Raw genomic sequence first — 17,888 nt, 5'->3', positions numbered from 1 at the left:
GGAGTTAAAAGTTTCTAGAGATACTTCCAAATTGAAAATGCTATGATTTCATTAATCTTATCTTGTCATGGGCTTTTTCCATTGACAACACTGCTTATCTTTATTCATGCTTGCCTACTTGAGGTTATTCTAAAAATGTTTTCCGGTTAAGGCCAACTTACCTGAAATACCAATATACCACTATTTCTTTCAAAACCTCTGCTTTTTCTAACACTTAAGTCCAAGCATAATTTTTGCATTTCAGAGGAGGATCTCAGGATACTTAGAATCACAGAATTGTCAAACTGGAGAAAACTAAGGTTCACAGAATTTAAGAAACTTGACTGCATCTATATAGCTAGTAAAGTGACAAAGTCCTGATTCTCTCTAATCAGCACTCCTTCCAAGTCAAGAAGGCTTTACTGGTTACTCCAGCACAATGTCTTCTTTTTAATGCTACTTCCTATGTCCTTAGGACATCATCTCCTAGTTAATCAATCACAACGTTTTTGTTTTTTAACTCTCAATTACCCACTCTCCTAAAACAGTTCAAGGATGACAGAGATACCAGAAGCAAAACTGGGAAGCAACTACTTTGCTTTTTCTCAGATCATTTTATGTCTATATTATATGATCTGCATTTTACAGGGAATTCCCCAAGGAGTGAGACCTGCCAATACTTTGTAGTACAGTATAACGATTTAATGTGAAGTGCTAAGACAATAGAAGCCTAAACAGAAAAGTCTTGGAAGATACATGGTTTTACTTGCTTGGAGCAATAGATATTTTTCATTTAGTAAATATTTATCAAATATCAATCATATGGAAGGCTCTGTGCTACCTATTAGCAAAAAGTCACATTTAAATTCAAGTACTGTAAATCAAACAGAAAAGAACACTATGTTCATCCTTTTGCATTGCAAAAACAAAAACACCAAAAACAAACACAGCACAACCCTCCCTCTGTAAAGTGGAATCCCCCCCCCTTAAGTTCAACTTCTGTATATTCAAGTGTTTGTAGACCTAATGATTCTAAGTACCTGTACAATTATACACAGAGTTTAGGTAGAGTAACATTACAAAACAAGCCCTCTTTCCTTTTCAAGATCATAGCTACTTAAGTAAAAGTGGTGAGACTGAAATCAAAGAAAAGGAAAAGCTGAAAAGTGGAATGCAAAACTGAGAAATTAAACTGCGATAATGACTGCATTAAGGAATATAAACTTTATTTAACGGGGGGCGGGGACTCTGAGGTCCTTACGAGTATTTCACATAAACGGATAAAAGTCACAAAAGCGTCAAATCCCAGACTTTCAAGAAAGTAACACTGTAAATATCACAATTAAAAAAACAAATTCTTGTCTACTTTGTTCTGAAAAGTTTTATTTTCCTTAAAAACAAAACAAGAAAAAAACAAAGGCAAAACAAAACCAAAAAACGAACAGAAACCACTCTGAGCTGGCGACTGACACAGGCCAGACACCCAGGCTTTCTGGGTCGTGCTTGGCTTTGGGATGGATGTCCGCGAAGAGAGCCCTGGAACCACCCATCACGTCCCACACCCAGATCCCAAGAAAGGAGCAGTCCCGGCGGAGGCCCGACACACACAGGGGCTGCTGGGGTCCGGGGTCCAGGCCCTACTGCAGACGTGGAGAGGCCCTCGGGACGGAGGATCACAGAGAGACAGCGCGGTCGTAACCCGGACGCCTAGGCCTGGAAAAGCGCCGAGGGCGTCCAGGGCTCGAGGGCACCCAGCACTCGCGCGGGACGCCTTGTCATGAGTCACGGAGGCGAGAAAGCAGGCGGGAGGGGGAAGAGGCTGCAGGATGGACGGAAGCCCGACCCTCGGGAGGATAGCGAACGGACGGGGAGGCCCCGACCTCACACGGGGCAGAGGAGGGCCCTGCCTACCCACGCCCTGCCCGCCCTGCCCTCACCTCCATCCGACGCAACAGGCGCTGCGATCGGGTCCGGACCCCGGGGTCTGCGTGCTGGGGGGCGGGGGCAACAGCCCGCAGCCATGACAGGAGCGGGGCTGGCCGCGGGCGGGCTGGGCCGCACGTGCGGGCAGCGGCCCCTCCCCGGCCTCCCCGCGCTCTCGCCCGCCCGCCCCCGGGGGCTGGCCCCTCACCTCGGCGGCGGCGACGCGGCCCGGCCTGCCCTGACCCCCCCACCTCGGCGGAGCGGCGGCGGCGGCGACACGTACTCACCGCCGCTCACGGGTTCTCGGGCTTCGCCATGACTGAGGCGCCCCCTTCGCCCCCCGCTTCGACCGAGACTGACACGCGCGGCTGGCCGGGCGGGCGGCCTCAGGCGACCACCCGGCTGACAGAACCCGCCCCCGCCTCTCCCCACCAGTTGAGCAGCGGCCACTGCCCAGCGGCACCCCCAGGCTTCCTCCCCACGCCTGTGGCGGCGGGTGGCAGCGACGGGCGGCTGCGGCACTTACCGGCGGCGCGGCCAGGCCCCCCTGTCAGCGCGGGGCCGGGAAAGAGAGGAGGGAGGAGTGAAGGGGCACCGCCTCCCCCGCGCCGCCACGCACCCGCCTGATTGGCCCAGTTCACTCCCCCAGCGCGACCCCACCAGCCCCTGCGAGCGGCACTCCGGCAGCACCGGCGCGTCATTTGCATACTTGTGCCCGCGCCGCTGATTGGCTCGGGCTCGGAGGGGCGGTGGAGACGGCGGCAGCTCCCGCCGCTGCTCCCGCCGCGTCGGGCGACCGAGGAGGGAGGATCCCCTCTGCCGCTCCTCTTCCCTCACGGCCCGGCCTGACCTGGGGCGGAGGGCGGCGGGAGGCGGGGTCGCCGCCCGGCTCCAACATGGCCCCGCCGCGCCGCCGACCCAATCGCCGGTGCGGTTACTTCGAGAGCCCTGGGCGGCCTCGGGGCGGGGAAGTGTTGGGGCCGGGCGCCCTCTGGCCGGAGCGCGGCGCAGTGCAGTGGCCCGGGCTCCCATCACCGCCCCGCCGCGGCCGCCACGTCAGGCCGCGCCCTCGCGACGGCCTTTCCCCTCCCCGCGGCCCGGCCGCCACGTCAGGCCTGGCAGGCACGCCCTAGCTGCGAGCTGACCGGTGGCGGGATCGGCGCCGAGGTCACGCACACGCTGGGCATCTCCCCGCCAGCCCGGGGCCGCCGAGGAACCGCGAGAGTTTCTAGAGCCTCCCTCTTGACACGGCCGTCGTCTTGGACCCGCGTTCTCACTTCCCTCTGAGACTGCGGTGGCACACGCCTGTGCTGTAAAATCGGGAGCAAGGAGAGTGTCGCCGCGATGATGCAGCGTTTCAGTCCAGGTGCTAAGCACCTGCTGCGGAAAAGGCACCAGGCTGAGGAGAGATCCAGCCCCAAGTCCTAATCTAGAGAGAGTACGCACCTCGAGTGGTGGAGAGCTGGGGCTGACACACCTAGTCATCTCCATGGTCAGGCCCACGTTCTAAATTGCACAGCTATGAAGGGAAAGAAAGACACCCCCGCCCCCCCCCCAAGAAAAAAGGGCGGGGGAGAAGGTGACGCTGGTCCAGGAGTAGGGGCGTATAGAAAACCACGGCCTAAGAAGGCGTGGGGACACCTGGGTTCCCTCTCGCTCTGTCACTAATTGAGTGACCTACATTAAATCATAACGTGTCCCAAGGCCTCGGTTTTCCCTACTGTGAAATGAAGAGGCTGGACACATTTTTCTAAAAGCCTTCCGATTCTAAAATTCTACCGGTCTTTCAGGCCCTGAGCTGGCTTTAATACCTGACTAAAACTTAAGCATCCATATTAGAACGAGAGAAGACAAAATAATGGAACGTTAGAACTTCAGCCAGCCTACCTGATGTTTGTTCGGAACTGTTTACCATTTCAAATCCTAGGAGGGTTATATCTAACATTCACTTTACAGTTGACAGAAATCTCTTGACTTTCTTGTCTTCACAAAGAAGCATAGAGCAATGTCACTGTGCTTGTTTATTATGCCTGACCGGAATGGAATGGCCGCGGTATACAGAGTGCTAGTTGCCAAGTAATTTCGTTCTTCATATTCCCCGTGAAGGCTCTCCAGAGTAGAGCAACGCAGACTCTATTTAGCTGAGATACTGAAAGGGTTAGGAGAAAACCCTGCTGAGAGAGAAGTTACAATTACAGTTTCGATTCCCCTCAAGGATGCTTAATAACAACTACACACTAGGATAAAGAATGCACGGAAACAGTTCATCTCTGAGCGCGCTAGACTACTTATTTGAATACCACTTTAGTTTGCAAATCCAACCTGTTGAGTCAAATCTAAGGCCAGTGACATCTCATTTATCAACTTTACCTCCTTGACAGAACTTTTCTCCCCAAGAAAACTCATGTTTTCTTGAATACAGCCCTTTGAAAAAATAAAGTTTGGTGATTAAGGAGCATCATTATCATTATCAACACAATTGCAGTTTATTATGACCAATGAATGCCCTCAAAATTATGTAGATTTGTCCCTATAATAATGACCTCTAGAATGCTGTTTTTATGATTAAATTTACATCCGTTTGTTTGTTTTGTCTCCTTTATCACTACTGGGCTGACACTTCTCCATTGTCCTACCTTCTTTCGGTTTTTTTGTTTTTAATGCTTCTATTGTACTTACGAACCTAGACACATATAAACTTCTATTAGTTTAGACTTTCAAGATTTGAGTAAAGATTTTCTGTGGGGTTCTCCTGTGAGTTAAGCACATGAGGTTTTTTGGTTTTTTGGTTTTAATTAATTAATTAATTTTGGCTGCGTTGGGTCTTTGTTGCTGCACACGGGCTTTCTCTAGTTGCGGCGAGCAGGGGCTACCCTTCGTTGTGGTGTGCGGGCTTCGCATTGCAGTGGCTTCTCTTGTCTCAGAGCACAGGCTCTAGGGGCGTGGGCTCAGTAGTTGTGGCACACAGGCTCAGTAGTTGTGGCTCATGGGCTCTACAGCGCAGGCTCAGTAGTTGTGGCTCATGGGCTCTACAGCGCAGGCTCAGTAGTTGTGGTGCACGGGCTTAGTTGCTCCGCAGCATGTGGGATCTTCCCAGACCAGGGCTCAAACCTGTGTCCCCTGCATTGGCAGGCAGATTCTTAACCACTGCACCACCAGGGAAGCCTGTTTTTTTGGTTTTTTAAAATATTTATTTATTTACTTATTTGGCTGCACCAGTCTTAGTTGCGCCATGCAGGATCTTCTTTGCTGCATTCAGGATCTTCATTGCAACATGTGGGATCTTTCGTTGCAGCATGCGGGATGTAGTTCCCAGACCAGGGATCAAACCTGGGCCCCCTGTATTGGGAGCACAGAGTATTAACCACTGGACTACCAGGGAAGTCCCCAAGCACATGAGGTTTTTTGACATCTATTTTGCTCAATGACGAGCTTTTGCTTCTGAAATCTTAGTAGTATTCTTGGTAACTGAGGTTTCTGGATATGTGCACTCTGGAAAAACCATTGCAAAGGATGGCTCTAAATCCCAGAATTTAGAGCCTACATCAGTAAACACTACTCTTTGCAATTTAAATTAATAAGAATCAATATCATCAACATCAAAATCTAGCAACACTGGCCTACTAGTTCCATCAGGCAATGGAACATCCAGAACCAGGTGGTAGCAATGCTCTCTCCAGGATCCTCTATCCCACTCTAGAGTAAAATTGGGTCCATTCCTACCCAAAGTCTTTCAAACCAAAAAGACCCCCATATTTGTAGACAATGTTTCAGGTCACTAAGAAGCCTGTGCTATGTCAGAGAGCCTTTCTTCACAACCCGAATGAAGCATTCTACAAGTGTCTCCAATGGTACATTTACTGAAATCTAACTAGTCCCAAGTACTGTGTAAGGGTTTAGCCAAGGAAGCCAGCAACTTCCAACTTTGTTATAGTATTGCATATTTGTTATTTTATTTTACCTTCACAGCAACTCTATGAGAAAGGGATTATTTTCCCCATTTTACAGATGGAAAGGGTTCAAAATCTTGCCCTGGTTACACAATCACTGAGTGGCAGAGATAGGATTCAAACTTAGAACTGATTGGCCCTAAAGCCTGTAACTCTTAACCATTATACTATATCCCTCCCTCAGCCTTAGTTTCCCATTCCATGTTTATCAAGCAAACTTTTATCAACTAATTTGGTACCTTGTAAGGGGGAGTTCCCTGTACAGGCATTTTGGTTGAGGTTACCAAAAAAGAAATATCTCAAAATGTATATGGTATATCAAACTTGGCATTTTCTTGCAAGTTTGAGGGGTATGAACCAATGCTCTGGTACTGTTCACTTTGGGGAAAAACTGATACAATCAAGATCCTAAAACTGCAAAACTAAGGATTAGACCCTACTTCAGTGATACCTACAGAAGTTATGCCCACAGAATAGTCAAAACAACCTTGAAAAAGAAGAAAGTTGGAAGACTCACACTTCCTGATTTCAAAACTTACTACAACACTACAGTAATTGGACAGTGTGGTACTAGCACAAGGATAGACATATAGATCAATGGAATAGAACTGAGAGTCCAGAAATAAACCTTTACATTTATAGTCAACTGATTTTCAACAAGGGTGCCAAGACATTTAAATTGAGAAAGAAAACTGTATATTCAAATGCTAGAGAATGAAGTTGGATCCCTACCTCACACCAAATACAAAAAAATAAATGAAAAGATAGAGCTAAATGTAAGAGGTAAAACTATAAAACTCTAAGAAGGAAACATAGGAGTAAATCTTCAGGAACTTGGGTTAGGCAATGGTTTCTTATATATGATACCAAAAGCATAAGCAACAAAAGAAAATATAAATTGGACTTCATTAAAATTAAAAACTTTTGTACAAGCAACTAAAGAAAAAAATAAATTGAATATCAAAATAGAAAACCTTTGTGCTTCAAAGAACACCATTAAGAAAGTGCAAAGGGCTTCCCTGGTGGCGCAGTGGTTGGGAGTCCGCCTGCCGATGCGGGGGACACGGGTTCATGCCCTGGTCTGGGAGGATCCCACGTGCCACGGAGCGGCTGGGCCTGTGAGTCATGGCCGCTGGGCCTGTGCATCTGGAGGCTGTGCTCCGCAAGCGGAGAGGCCACAGCAGTGAGAGGCCCGCGTACCACAAAAAAAAAAAAAAAAAAAAAGAAAGTGCAAAGAAAAACACCTACAGAATGACAGAAAATATTTGCAAATCATACATCTGATAAGGGTATAGTACCCAGATGTATAAAGAGCTCTTACAACTCAACAATTTTTCAAAAATCCAATTTTAAAATGGGCAAAGTATTTTTGTATAGACATTTCTCTAACGAAGATATACAATGGTCAATATGCACACAATAAAATGCACTCTAATAATCATTAGTTATTAAAGAAATGCAAATCAAAACCACTTCACATCCATTAGGACGGCTATAATAAAAAAGACAGGCAATAACAAGTGTTGATGAGGACATGGAGAAGTTAGAACCCTCATACATTGCTGGTGGGAATGTAAAATGGTGCAGCCACTTTGGTAAACAGTTCTTCAAAAAGTTAAACTTAGCTATTACATGACCCAGAAACCCCAAAGAAATGAAAACATATGTCCACACAATAACTTACACATAAATGTTCATAGCAGCATTATTCATAATAGCCCCAAAGTGGAAACAAACCCAAATATCCATCAACTGACAAATGGATGAACAAAAGTGTTATATCCATACAAAGGAAAATTATTCAGCCATAAAAAGGATTGAGGGGACTTCCCTGATGGTCCAGTGGGTAAGACTCTGTGCTCCCAATGCAGGAGGCCTGGGTTCGATCCTTGGCGGGGGAAGTAGATCCTGCATGTGTGCTGCAACTTAAGAGTCCGCATGCCACAACTAAAGATACTGCATCCTACAATGAAGATCCCACGTGCCGCAACTAAGGCCCGGTGCAGCCTAAATAAATATTTTTTTTAAAAAGGATTGAGTACTGCTACATGCTACAACATGGAATAACTTTGAAAACATTATGTAGAATGATAAAAGACAGGTACAAAAGGCCACATATATGATTCCATTTATATAAAATGTCCAGAATAAGCAAATCTAGAAAGACAGAAAGTGGATTAGTGGTTGCCTAGGACTGGGTTGGAGGGAAGGGGACGAAGAATGGAGAGTGATTCATAATAGGTACTTACGGAGGGGTAATGAAAATGTTCTAAAATTAGATTGTGGTCATGTTTGTACAACTCTGTGGATATACTAAATACCACTGAAGTGTGAATTTTATGATAAGTAAATACTATTTCAATAAAGCTGTTTTTTAAAAAGTAATGCCTAGCCAGCAACTTCTTTTTATGGTATTACATTCATTAAATCCATATATTATGTATATATGTGTATATATACACACACACATATAGGAACACATGTTGAGACAAAAGGAACAGATATATTTTTATTATATTTATATTAATTAAGCAGCAAATAATGTTTTTAATCTGAAGACTGTTGGAGTGGCACTGTTATTTCTCATTTGGGCTCACCAGTTTTGTGTTTGGTATAATTTACCTTACGCTCACCATGTATGTGTACCAGACTGGGAGCTGTGTTGGCTACAGAAGAAGGGATTATTATTTTCATATAAATAATATTAAATTATTAATAATAAATACTGGGGACTTCCCTGGTGGCACGGTTAAGAATCTGCCTGCCAATGCAGGGGACACGGGTTCAATCCCTGGTCTGGGAAGATCCTACATGCCGCGGAGCAACTAAGCCCGTGCGCCACAACTAATGAGTCTGCACTCTAGAGCCTGAGAGCCACAACTACTGAGCCCGCGTTCCACAACTACTGAAGCCCGTGCGCCTAGAGTCCATGCTCCCCAACAAAGAGAAGCCATCGCAATGAGAAGTCTGTGCACCACAACGAAGAGTAGCCCCCGCTCGCCGCAACTAGAGAAAGCCTGTGCGCAGCAACGAAGACCCAACCCAGCCAAATATAAATAAATATATTAAAATAATAATAATAATAAATACTGAACAAATGTGTGTGGACAAAATATCTTCTCATTCATCTTCATTGACATTCATTCACAGGTTAAGGCACTAAAGAAAATGTTGTTTCACAGACCAATGATAAGTACTTATAAACTTTAGGAATGCTTTTTTTTTTTTTTTCTTCCCTTTTTTTTTTTTTGCGGTACGCGGGCCTCTCACTGTTGTGGCGTCTCCCATTGCGGAGCACAGGCTCCGGACGCGCAGGCTCAGCGGCCATGGCTCACGGGCCCAGCCGCTCTGCGGCACGTGGGATCTTCCCGGACCGGGGAACGAACCCGTGTCCTCTGCATCGGCAGGCGGATTCTCAACCACTGCGCCACCAGGGAAGCCCAGGAATGCTTTTTTAATCTCTTACACATTTTATGTACATTCATAACTTAAATGTTTTATGCCCCATTATATTATGGAATATAACATGATTTCCATCTTTCTGCAATAATGAATAGTAGCTTGAAGAGCTTAGATACTTTTCCATTCTAGGAAAAGAATCTGAAAGTTGGTTCAGTAGTGAATAAAAACTAACTTCACTTTAGCCCCTGGGTGTTGTGAAATTTCCTTAACTCAGTGGAAAACATAGGTTCTTTTTAGAAGAAAGGGTAAAGGATATCATTAGAAAGCTCTTTAGCCTCCCTTTTCATTCTCTTGTTCAAGCAAAGAGAAAAAAGGGCAGGCTTTCAGTTGTAGCTTAGAGCACCTCAAAGATCAATTAAAAGCATGTTCAGCACTGTTTTCAAATCTAGTGGCTGCTGATAACAACATCCAAAGGATGTGTTCAGCCAGGCAGCCATTCTTCAGACTCTTATCTTAGGCCTACTTAATCAGAGACAGATCTTAGCGTCTCTAAGTTGTATCTATTTTATCCCCTGCTTTTAGCTAGAAATATACTTCAAAGCATGATCCTACTTGACAGTTGAAATCTTCCACTGTTTTGCTTTTATAAACAGTTGCTTGTCCTGGGAATTCCCTGGCGGTCCAGTGGTTAGGACTCCAAACTCTCACTGCCAAGAGCCCGGATTCGATCCCCAGTCAGGGAACTAAGATCCCACATGCTGCATGGCATGGCCAAAAACAAAACAGAACAAACAAACAAAACAAAAGTTGCTTGTCCTAATCTTAAAAGGTCTTCAGGAAAAAACAAGAGGTTTTGCTGTTTTCCTTGATGAGACATCCCTGAGCACCTTATTCCTTCTCTTTGGGTAATATAAGCATTCCTGGAGAAGTTATATCTAAATCAAGTTTGGGGAAATGAAATGCATGATGTGCAGCTGCAATTTAAGAAATTAATTCATTCAACAAATATTTAAAGAATATCTCTGAAAAGGAATTCCCTGGTGGTCCAGTGGTTAGGACTCAGCACTTTCACTGCCGGGGTCCGGGTTCAATGCCTGGTCAGGGAACTAAGTCCCGCAAACGGTGTGCGTGGCCAAGAAAGAAAAAAGAAAAAAAAAAAGAATATCCGTGAAGGGTCAGGTACAGTGCTAGGTGCTGGGAATACAACAATGAAAAAGATAGGCATGGTCCTTTCGCCTCATGGCAAGTTTTGTCAAGTAAATAATACCCACTAATTAATTATTTTTATTAATTTATTAATACTTAACTTTCATTTACAGGCACTGTAATTGGTATACTAAAAAAAACCACGTATGCTCTATACCACAGAGCCTAAGGACGAATGGAAACTGTAGACATGTATTTTTCTAATCAACTGGTTTGTTTTATAGGCATTATGGGCATCTTATTTCAAGGAGAAATCCATCCTGGTGCAATTTAAACCCATCTTGTCTTGTTTAAGCTTCAAAAAAGAGAAAATTGCACCAGGTTTCCTCTGAATATTTCTTGACTTGTTTTTCCTCGTTAGTTATAGCCATGACTATAATTTGGTCACCATCTTTCCATAATCCCATCGGCCAGGTTTCACGCTCCTTATTCTGTCTTGGAAAGAGCTTATAAAACTCGTGTATTATTGTTAGGAATAAAATAAATCCTTTAACCATTACATGGTCTTGCATTTTTTTAAAATAACTGAGTGAGTTTTTTCTTACCTCATATGGATTTCTTAAGAAGGGCTATCTTTCTTATTAAGATCACCTTTTAAAGCACTCTTTTTTTTATCAGGGCAGCACGCAGTCTCTTATGTAAAAGCATGTGGAGATTATTGGAATTCCTGGACATTCTTATTGAGGATGCATATTCATTATAGTTGTTTTCTCTGCACTGAACCCCATGGTTTGTTTTATAGAGGAAGAGTAACAACATGCCAACCAGGAAAATTAATTCCAGGTTATATGACTGAAAAAATTTTTTTTAATTCAAGAGCAGAGAGGCCTTAGAAAATTTTGTTGAAAGTAAGTCAGTGCAGCTTTCTGGTTACCATTAGATGGTAAGCAGTTAGTGACCCTGCACAATTTCTTTTTTTTTTCTTTTTGGCCACGCCACACGGCTTGGGGGATTTTAGTTCCCCAACCAGAGACTGAACCTGGGCCCTTGGCAGCGAAAGCGCAGAGTGCTAACCACTGGACTGCCAGGGAATTCCCAGACCCTGCGCAGTTTAAGTAGAAGTCTTGTGTGGAAACCAGGAAAGGAGCTGAGTCAATGTTTCTTAGAACAAGAAATTCATGGAAATTGTCTCCTACAGGCACATATTTGATTTCTCCAACATTACAAATATTTGACAAACATTTCACTTTCCAGAAAGTTTGGTTGGGTAGAGACCTCAAAACTAGTATGTCAGAGAACTGAATTTCTTCCAAAATGGGGCCGGTTCTGCCTCATCGATTGGCTGTATTTGAGTGATGGTTAGCAACAAGATAAAAGACCAAAGAATTAGGCCAAATCCTCTGGATATCAAATACATAATAGAATTTTCCCTTTTTTCACTGTTTATCTCAGTGTCATGGAGGACTGCCTAACTTTTTCTCATAGTCAGCAATTTTTGGCTAATCCCGTGGAGCCCTCTTTGTCCAGCACACAGTACCCTGGCTCCTAGAAGACACTTCTCCTTGTGTTCCCTTTGCATAGTGTGTACTATTTGGCAAGAATATAACTGAGTGATTTGTGGAAACTGTAAGAAATGTCAGGCTGGAGCTTGCTCATTCTCTGGCACTCCTGTTTCTAGATAAACAAAAGTGACTGCAGTCTTTTCTGTCCCTCAAATACACCTCTCTTCCTTGTCTCGGGAACTTTTCACCTTCGCTTCCCTCTCACTTTCCGTAGGCTCTAGGTATGGCTGCTCCTCACAGAGGCCTTCACTGACCCCTAATGACTCAGCTGGTTTCTTTCTAAACACCACAGTCCTATGTGTGTGTTTGTCTCCGCCCACTAGAAACCAAGCATCTCGAGGCCAAGGCAGGCTCAGTCTTGTTCCTGGAGGTATTCTCAGCACCTAGAACACAGGTGCTCAAGAAATGTGTATTTTCACCACTATATTTATAATAGATAACCAACTAGGACCTCTACTCAATATTCAGTAATGACCTGAATGGGAAAAGAATTTGAAAAAGAATAGATACATGTTTATGTATAACTGAATCACTTTGCTGTACACCTGAAACTAACACAACATTATTAATCAACTGTGCTCCAATATAAAATAAAATATTTTTTTTTAATCTCACTTAAAAAAAAAGAAAGAAAGAAAAAGAAATGTGTATTTTCCACTGAATGAAATGTTCACCCAAAATACCTGTAATGTCCTGGGAGAAAGAACTGCTGTCATTTGGGGTTATCTCACCTGGTTTTGAAGAAGATATTGGAAGTCTCAATGAGAGATTCTCAAAACTAACTGCATACTAGAATCACCTGCGAAACCTAAAAGTTACCTTTGGTTAGACCCTGCCCCAACCTAGGGGTGATGGGTCTCAGGCACCAATATGTTTTAAAACCTCTTTGTGTCATTGCTTGTGCAGCCAAGGTAGAAAGTACTGCTTAAGTGACACGAAACTGAATAATTACCCAACTACCGTGTTCTTATCCTCTAGGTGAGTCGTTTCTGTGTCACCTCTGTCTAGGGCAACCTAAAGTGTTCTTCAGACTACCCTTGTGGCTTCTGAATACCTGCCTCGCTATCACAAAGGGGCAGAATTAGGCACAAACCAAATGAAAAATTAACCTCCCAGGAAAGAAAGAGAAAAGGCACCCAAGTAACTGAGGTTCATCTGTTAGGACCTGCTCTGAAAACCTCAAACTCAAAGGGGAAAGTTCCAGCACACTTCTCTCTTCCTTCATAAAAGAAAGTCATCGGGGCTTCCCTGGTGGCGCAGTGGTTGAGAGCCCGCCTGCCGATGCAGGGGACATGGGTTCGTGCCCCGGTCCGGGAAGATCCCACATGCCGCGGAGCGGCTGGGCCCGTGAGCCATGGCCGCTGAGCCTGCGCGTCCGGAGCCTGTGCTCCACAACGGGGGAGGCTACAACAGTGAGGCCCGTGTACCACAAAAAAAAAAAAAAAAAGAAAGTCATCAACAAACCCCTTCATTTAGCTGTAGAAGTTAGAGGCAATCAACCAATCACTCAAGTGCAAAGCAAATAAAAAACAATGCTCCCAGAGGGATGTGTCCAAATTCCATCCTCTTTCTTGCAGGAAAACAGAGACCAAGTAGTGGTGGGCTCAGAAACACTTGTCCATATTTTTTGTTATGGCAAACTCTAAACTTGAAGACCTTATGAATAATTGGGACCTCTACTTTTTTTTTTTTAAGGAAAAGCAATGGTTATTGATATTTTTCTCAAGCTGTGCAATTATAAACTATTTTTTCTTTATTTTTCACAATCACCATCAGAACTGTTAACAAAACCTAGATTCATGCTGAATTTCCCCTCCAGTTAGAAAAACCAAATGACTATAGTAAAATGGAGCACACACAGGATTACAAGTAGAAATTCAGGCCCTACCACTTGCCAACTGAATGAATTATAAGCAATTTTTCTTGCCTGTTAAATGAGAATCAGAACACCTATGCTCTCTGCCTCACATTTCTGTTTCTTACTAATAATGTTCACAAACATTATTCTCTGAAAATGTTGTGGTGTGTAAATGAAAATTACTGGTCTACTGTCTTGTAGATGAACTTCTTTTTTTATAAGCTCTTTTTAAAAAAATTTATTTATTTTTGGCTGCATTGGGTCTTTGTTGCTGCACGCAGGCTTTCTCTAGTTGCGGCGAGAGGGGGCTACTCTTCGTTGTGGTGCACGGGCTTCTCATTGTGGTGGCTTCTCTTGCTGCAGAGCATGGGCTCTAGGTGTGCGGGCTCCAGTAGTTGTGGCTCACGGGCTCTAGAGCGCAGGCTCAGTAGTTGTGGCGCACAGGCTCAGCTGCCCCATGGCATGTGGGATCTTCCCGGACCAGGGCTCGAATCCGTGTCCCTTGCATTGGCAGGCAGATTCTTAAATACTGTGCCACCATGGAAGCCCATGTAGGTGAACTTTTAAGCAAATAAATAAATAAGTAAATAAATCCAGTGGTTACAGTCATTAGAAATACTGACCTAGGTTATACTATGTGCCCAGCAAAATGCTGAACAAAAAAGTTGTCCACTAGGGAAACTGAATCCATTAGACCAGAACAGTAGGTAGATCATCCAACAGGGAAAGTCATTTCTTTTGCAACAGGAGAAACTCAGCTTGGCCAAGTACAGACATAACACGATAAATCCACTTATTCATCCCCAAAAGTCTGATCTAAAGTTCTTTCATCTCCTACAGAAGATGTCCTGGCTATGCAAGGGACTATTTAAATTCAGAGGCCCTCTTATTAGTAAAGATCAGGGCACTAAACTTGAATAACTATGAGTTAACAAAACTTAATTCAAGGGTTTCAGTAGGTAAGAGGATCTGGAAAGTTGCAAGTTGACAGCAGTTTTGCAGCTGATCCTAGGACAGCTTAAAACAGAAGAACTCCTGCCTCCTAACTTCTCAAGGTTAGAAGCGACCTTTGAGGTTGTCTGGCTGAGAATATGCTGGGACAGGTATGGGTTAGAATCCTATGTGGTCCAGGTAAGTCTTTAACCTCACCTAGCCTTAGTTTCTTTATTTATTAATAAAAAAGAGATTAAAAATATCTCTTTTGCAGTGCAAATAATCTGAAGTTTAGAGATGATATACATAAAACCGGCACATATTAGATTATCAATAAATTATAGCTAATTTTTAAAAGTCAGTCGAGTGATTTTCAGATTTCTCCCAGTGTCAGAGCCCCAGGAAGCTGCAGATCACTGTGAAATGTTTATATAATTTACCAAATCATGTGAACCAGGAAAAGCTTATTTAGTAGCAAATATGACTCTATTTTATAGGTATATATAGTATCACAAAAAGAACACATCTGATCACCAAAAGAAAGATTTTCTTAAATCCCCCCAAACAATCTATTGAACTGGGTCACGTGTCAGATCTTCCCAAACTATTTGTTGGCCACTTGTTGATTTGATTTATGCCTGAGGTGGGAGCTGGCAGCAGTTGTAACCAGACAAGCAGTGGTAGACAAATGGAGAAAAGACCTATCATTTCGGTTAGCTGCACACCTCATAGAGTTTGCAAACCTCAACTAATAACATATTACTGACACTGATAAACTAATTCAATGATTTTGAAACTTTTTTGAAAATGAGGAAACTCTTTCTTTAAAAAGATTTTTTTTTTTTTCAGAAGCTCAAGATCTAAAACACAGAAAAGCAGAAGTCCCAAATGAAAAAACAGAACAAAAGCTGTGCAGCCTTTCGGTGAGCTTTGGGATGCCCTGCCCTTCTCCACCCCTCGAATGCATGTCTGAAGACTTCCTGGGCTTGGAGGGGGACATTCTAAAAATCCGTTAAGTCCAGCCCCTCATTCTGCAGATAAGGGAATTAAACCCCAAGGGACTGAGAGATCCACCCAAGGTAGCACCCTGAGTTTGTGAAAGAACCAACACTAGGAGCCAGGCCTCTGAATTCTCTGCTCAGCATTTTCTCCCATGCCACCAGGACGACTCCAAGGTTCCTAGCTTTGAATTCTTCAAATAGCACACTTGGGAAATTTTGATTTATTTCCCAAGATAACTGGTTAAAGAGATGAGGCAGAACCTTGGCAAAGCAGTCAACTCCCTAAAAACTTTACCTTCTCAAACTTGCAGGTTGATCAGATGTCCCTCCTGTGCCTACCTTTGCTATCGTGTTCCGTAATGTACCAAAATTCCCTGTTTATATCAGACATCATAAATGGCCTGTGCAGTGTATCCAACTATCTTGGACTGATTGCCAACACTTAAAAATCAGAAGATTTTGCCTAAAAATTTGGATTTCCACCTTCTGTTGAAAAATGAAAAATTCTAGCAATACTGAACTTTCATTCCCAGTTGATAACGCTCCCAGGAGCTAAGAAGGGGCAAGCACTCTCTGTGTCTCGGTCCCCACCAATCCGTACCTACTTGTGTCCATTATTCTCTGGTCCCTGTAGGCATTTGAGTTTGTGACCCATGGTCTAAAGCTTTTGTCTATAGAAGGATTTTTTGAGAACGGGACTTACAGGAACAAAGGTAAACCTAAGATACAGACATAGGGGATAATCTCATTTCAAAAGATGAGGTGAATGTCATCATACATGATGCTGCTTTCCTGCACTGATTAAGGAGGAAACGTTCAGAGTTTCCTGACTCGTTTATTTTTCTGAGAGCTGTTAAATTAACCACAGACTAATACAGCTACAAGTCTCAGACTTGCTTTCCTGTGTGTCCCCTTTTACATGACTGTCTGCAGCACAACTCCAAACACTCCGCCAAGCCTCCCTGGGAGATATTATTAAACCACCCATCAGCCGGTTTCCTGCATCCCAGAGCACCTCCCTTAGCACTATGGTCAGGAGGAACTGGCTGAGAGCTCCAGGATCAACCCCAGGACTGGGCAACATGGACGTGGACACAGAAGGCAAAATGAGAGCAATTCTTAAGGGGGATTCAGTCCTGCTCTTAGCAGCAGCAACCCAGGCCCTTGTGTCACATTCTTGCTCCTTGCACATCCTCAAATCTGTTATCACTGCACGTACCTCCCCCTGTTCAATCACCTTACTCTCCTCCATCGCTGAAACTTACAAAAGTATCAGATAAACAAATTCACCCAAAGGTTTTAATAGTTCAGAACCGTATATTTTTTATTTTAGCATCTTAACCTAAGTGTGTATCACTAATAATAGAATTTTAGGGATCATGATTAGTTGGTGAAAAGAACATTTGGAGATAAAAAGGGCTTACCCTCAAATTATACCACAAAGGAGGTTTATTTACTTTGTACCTGAAGGGCCACCATTATATCACCTCCCCTCCTCCAGGACTTTGTTCAAATGCTACTTTCTCAGTGAGGCCTTCCTTAACCTCATAAATTAAAATTGTGACCCTCGGACTTCCCTGGTGGCACAGTGGTTAAGAATCCACCCGCCAATGCAGGGGACACGGGTTCGAGCCCTGGTCCGGGAAGATCCCACATGCCGCAGAGCAACTAAGCCCACACGCCACAACTACCGAGCCTGCGTTCTAGAGCCCGTGAGCCACAACTACTGAGCCTGCGTGTTACAACTACTGAAGCCTGCGTGCCTAGAGCCCGTGCTCCGGAATAAGAGAAGCCACTGCAATGAGAAGCCCATGCACCGCAACGAAGAGCAAGCCCTGCTCACTGCAACTAGAGAACACCCACACGCAGCAACAAAGACACAACGCAGCCCAAAATAAAATAATTAATTAATTAATTAATTTAAAAATGTGACCCTCCCCCCTCATCCTCAAACTCCCTACTGCATCCCCTGCTTTATTTGTCCCCATATCACTTAGCACCATATGATATACTGTATCTTTTGTTGTTGTTTACTGTCTCTCTGCCTCCACTACAACATAAGCCCCATGGGATAAAGATCTCTGTCTGCCCACCACATCCTCAGTGCTGTGGCAGTGCCTGGTCCACAGCAGAT

The 17,888-nt window shown here is 44.1% G+C and overlaps 1 protein-coding gene across 15 annotated transcripts in view; it reads right to left on the bottom strand.

Moving 5' to 3' along the window:
- CHD9 (chromodomain helicase DNA binding protein 9) overlaps window positions 1-17,888 on the bottom strand; it is a 244,763-nt gene that overhangs the window by 191,032 nt on the left and 35,843 nt on the right. For 2 of the 15 annotated variants that reach the window (XM_067020099.1, XM_067020100.1), the window contains exon 1: window positions 2,429-2,489. The exons of 10 other annotated variants lie outside the window; for them this stretch is intronic. The gene's annotated coding sequence lies outside the window, so the exon portion shown is untranslated. Of the gene's footprint in view, window positions 1-2,189; window positions 2,580-2,611; window positions 2,766-17,888 lie in introns of those variants that run through there. 3 more of the 15 variants (XM_067020096.1, XM_059043690.2, XM_059043688.2) reach the window with 3 other exon arrangements.

The sequence above is a fragment of the Kogia breviceps genome, chromosome 18, assembly GCF_026419965.1.
Source record: "Kogia breviceps isolate mKogBre1 chromosome 18, mKogBre1 haplotype 1, whole genome shotgun sequence".
In the NCBI taxonomy this organism is placed as follows: Eukaryota; Metazoa; Chordata; class Mammalia; order Artiodactyla; family Physeteridae; genus Kogia; species Kogia breviceps.
The sequence above is the reverse complement of the archived record's forward strand: the minus strand, read 5'-3'. Positions and strand labels throughout refer to the sequence as shown.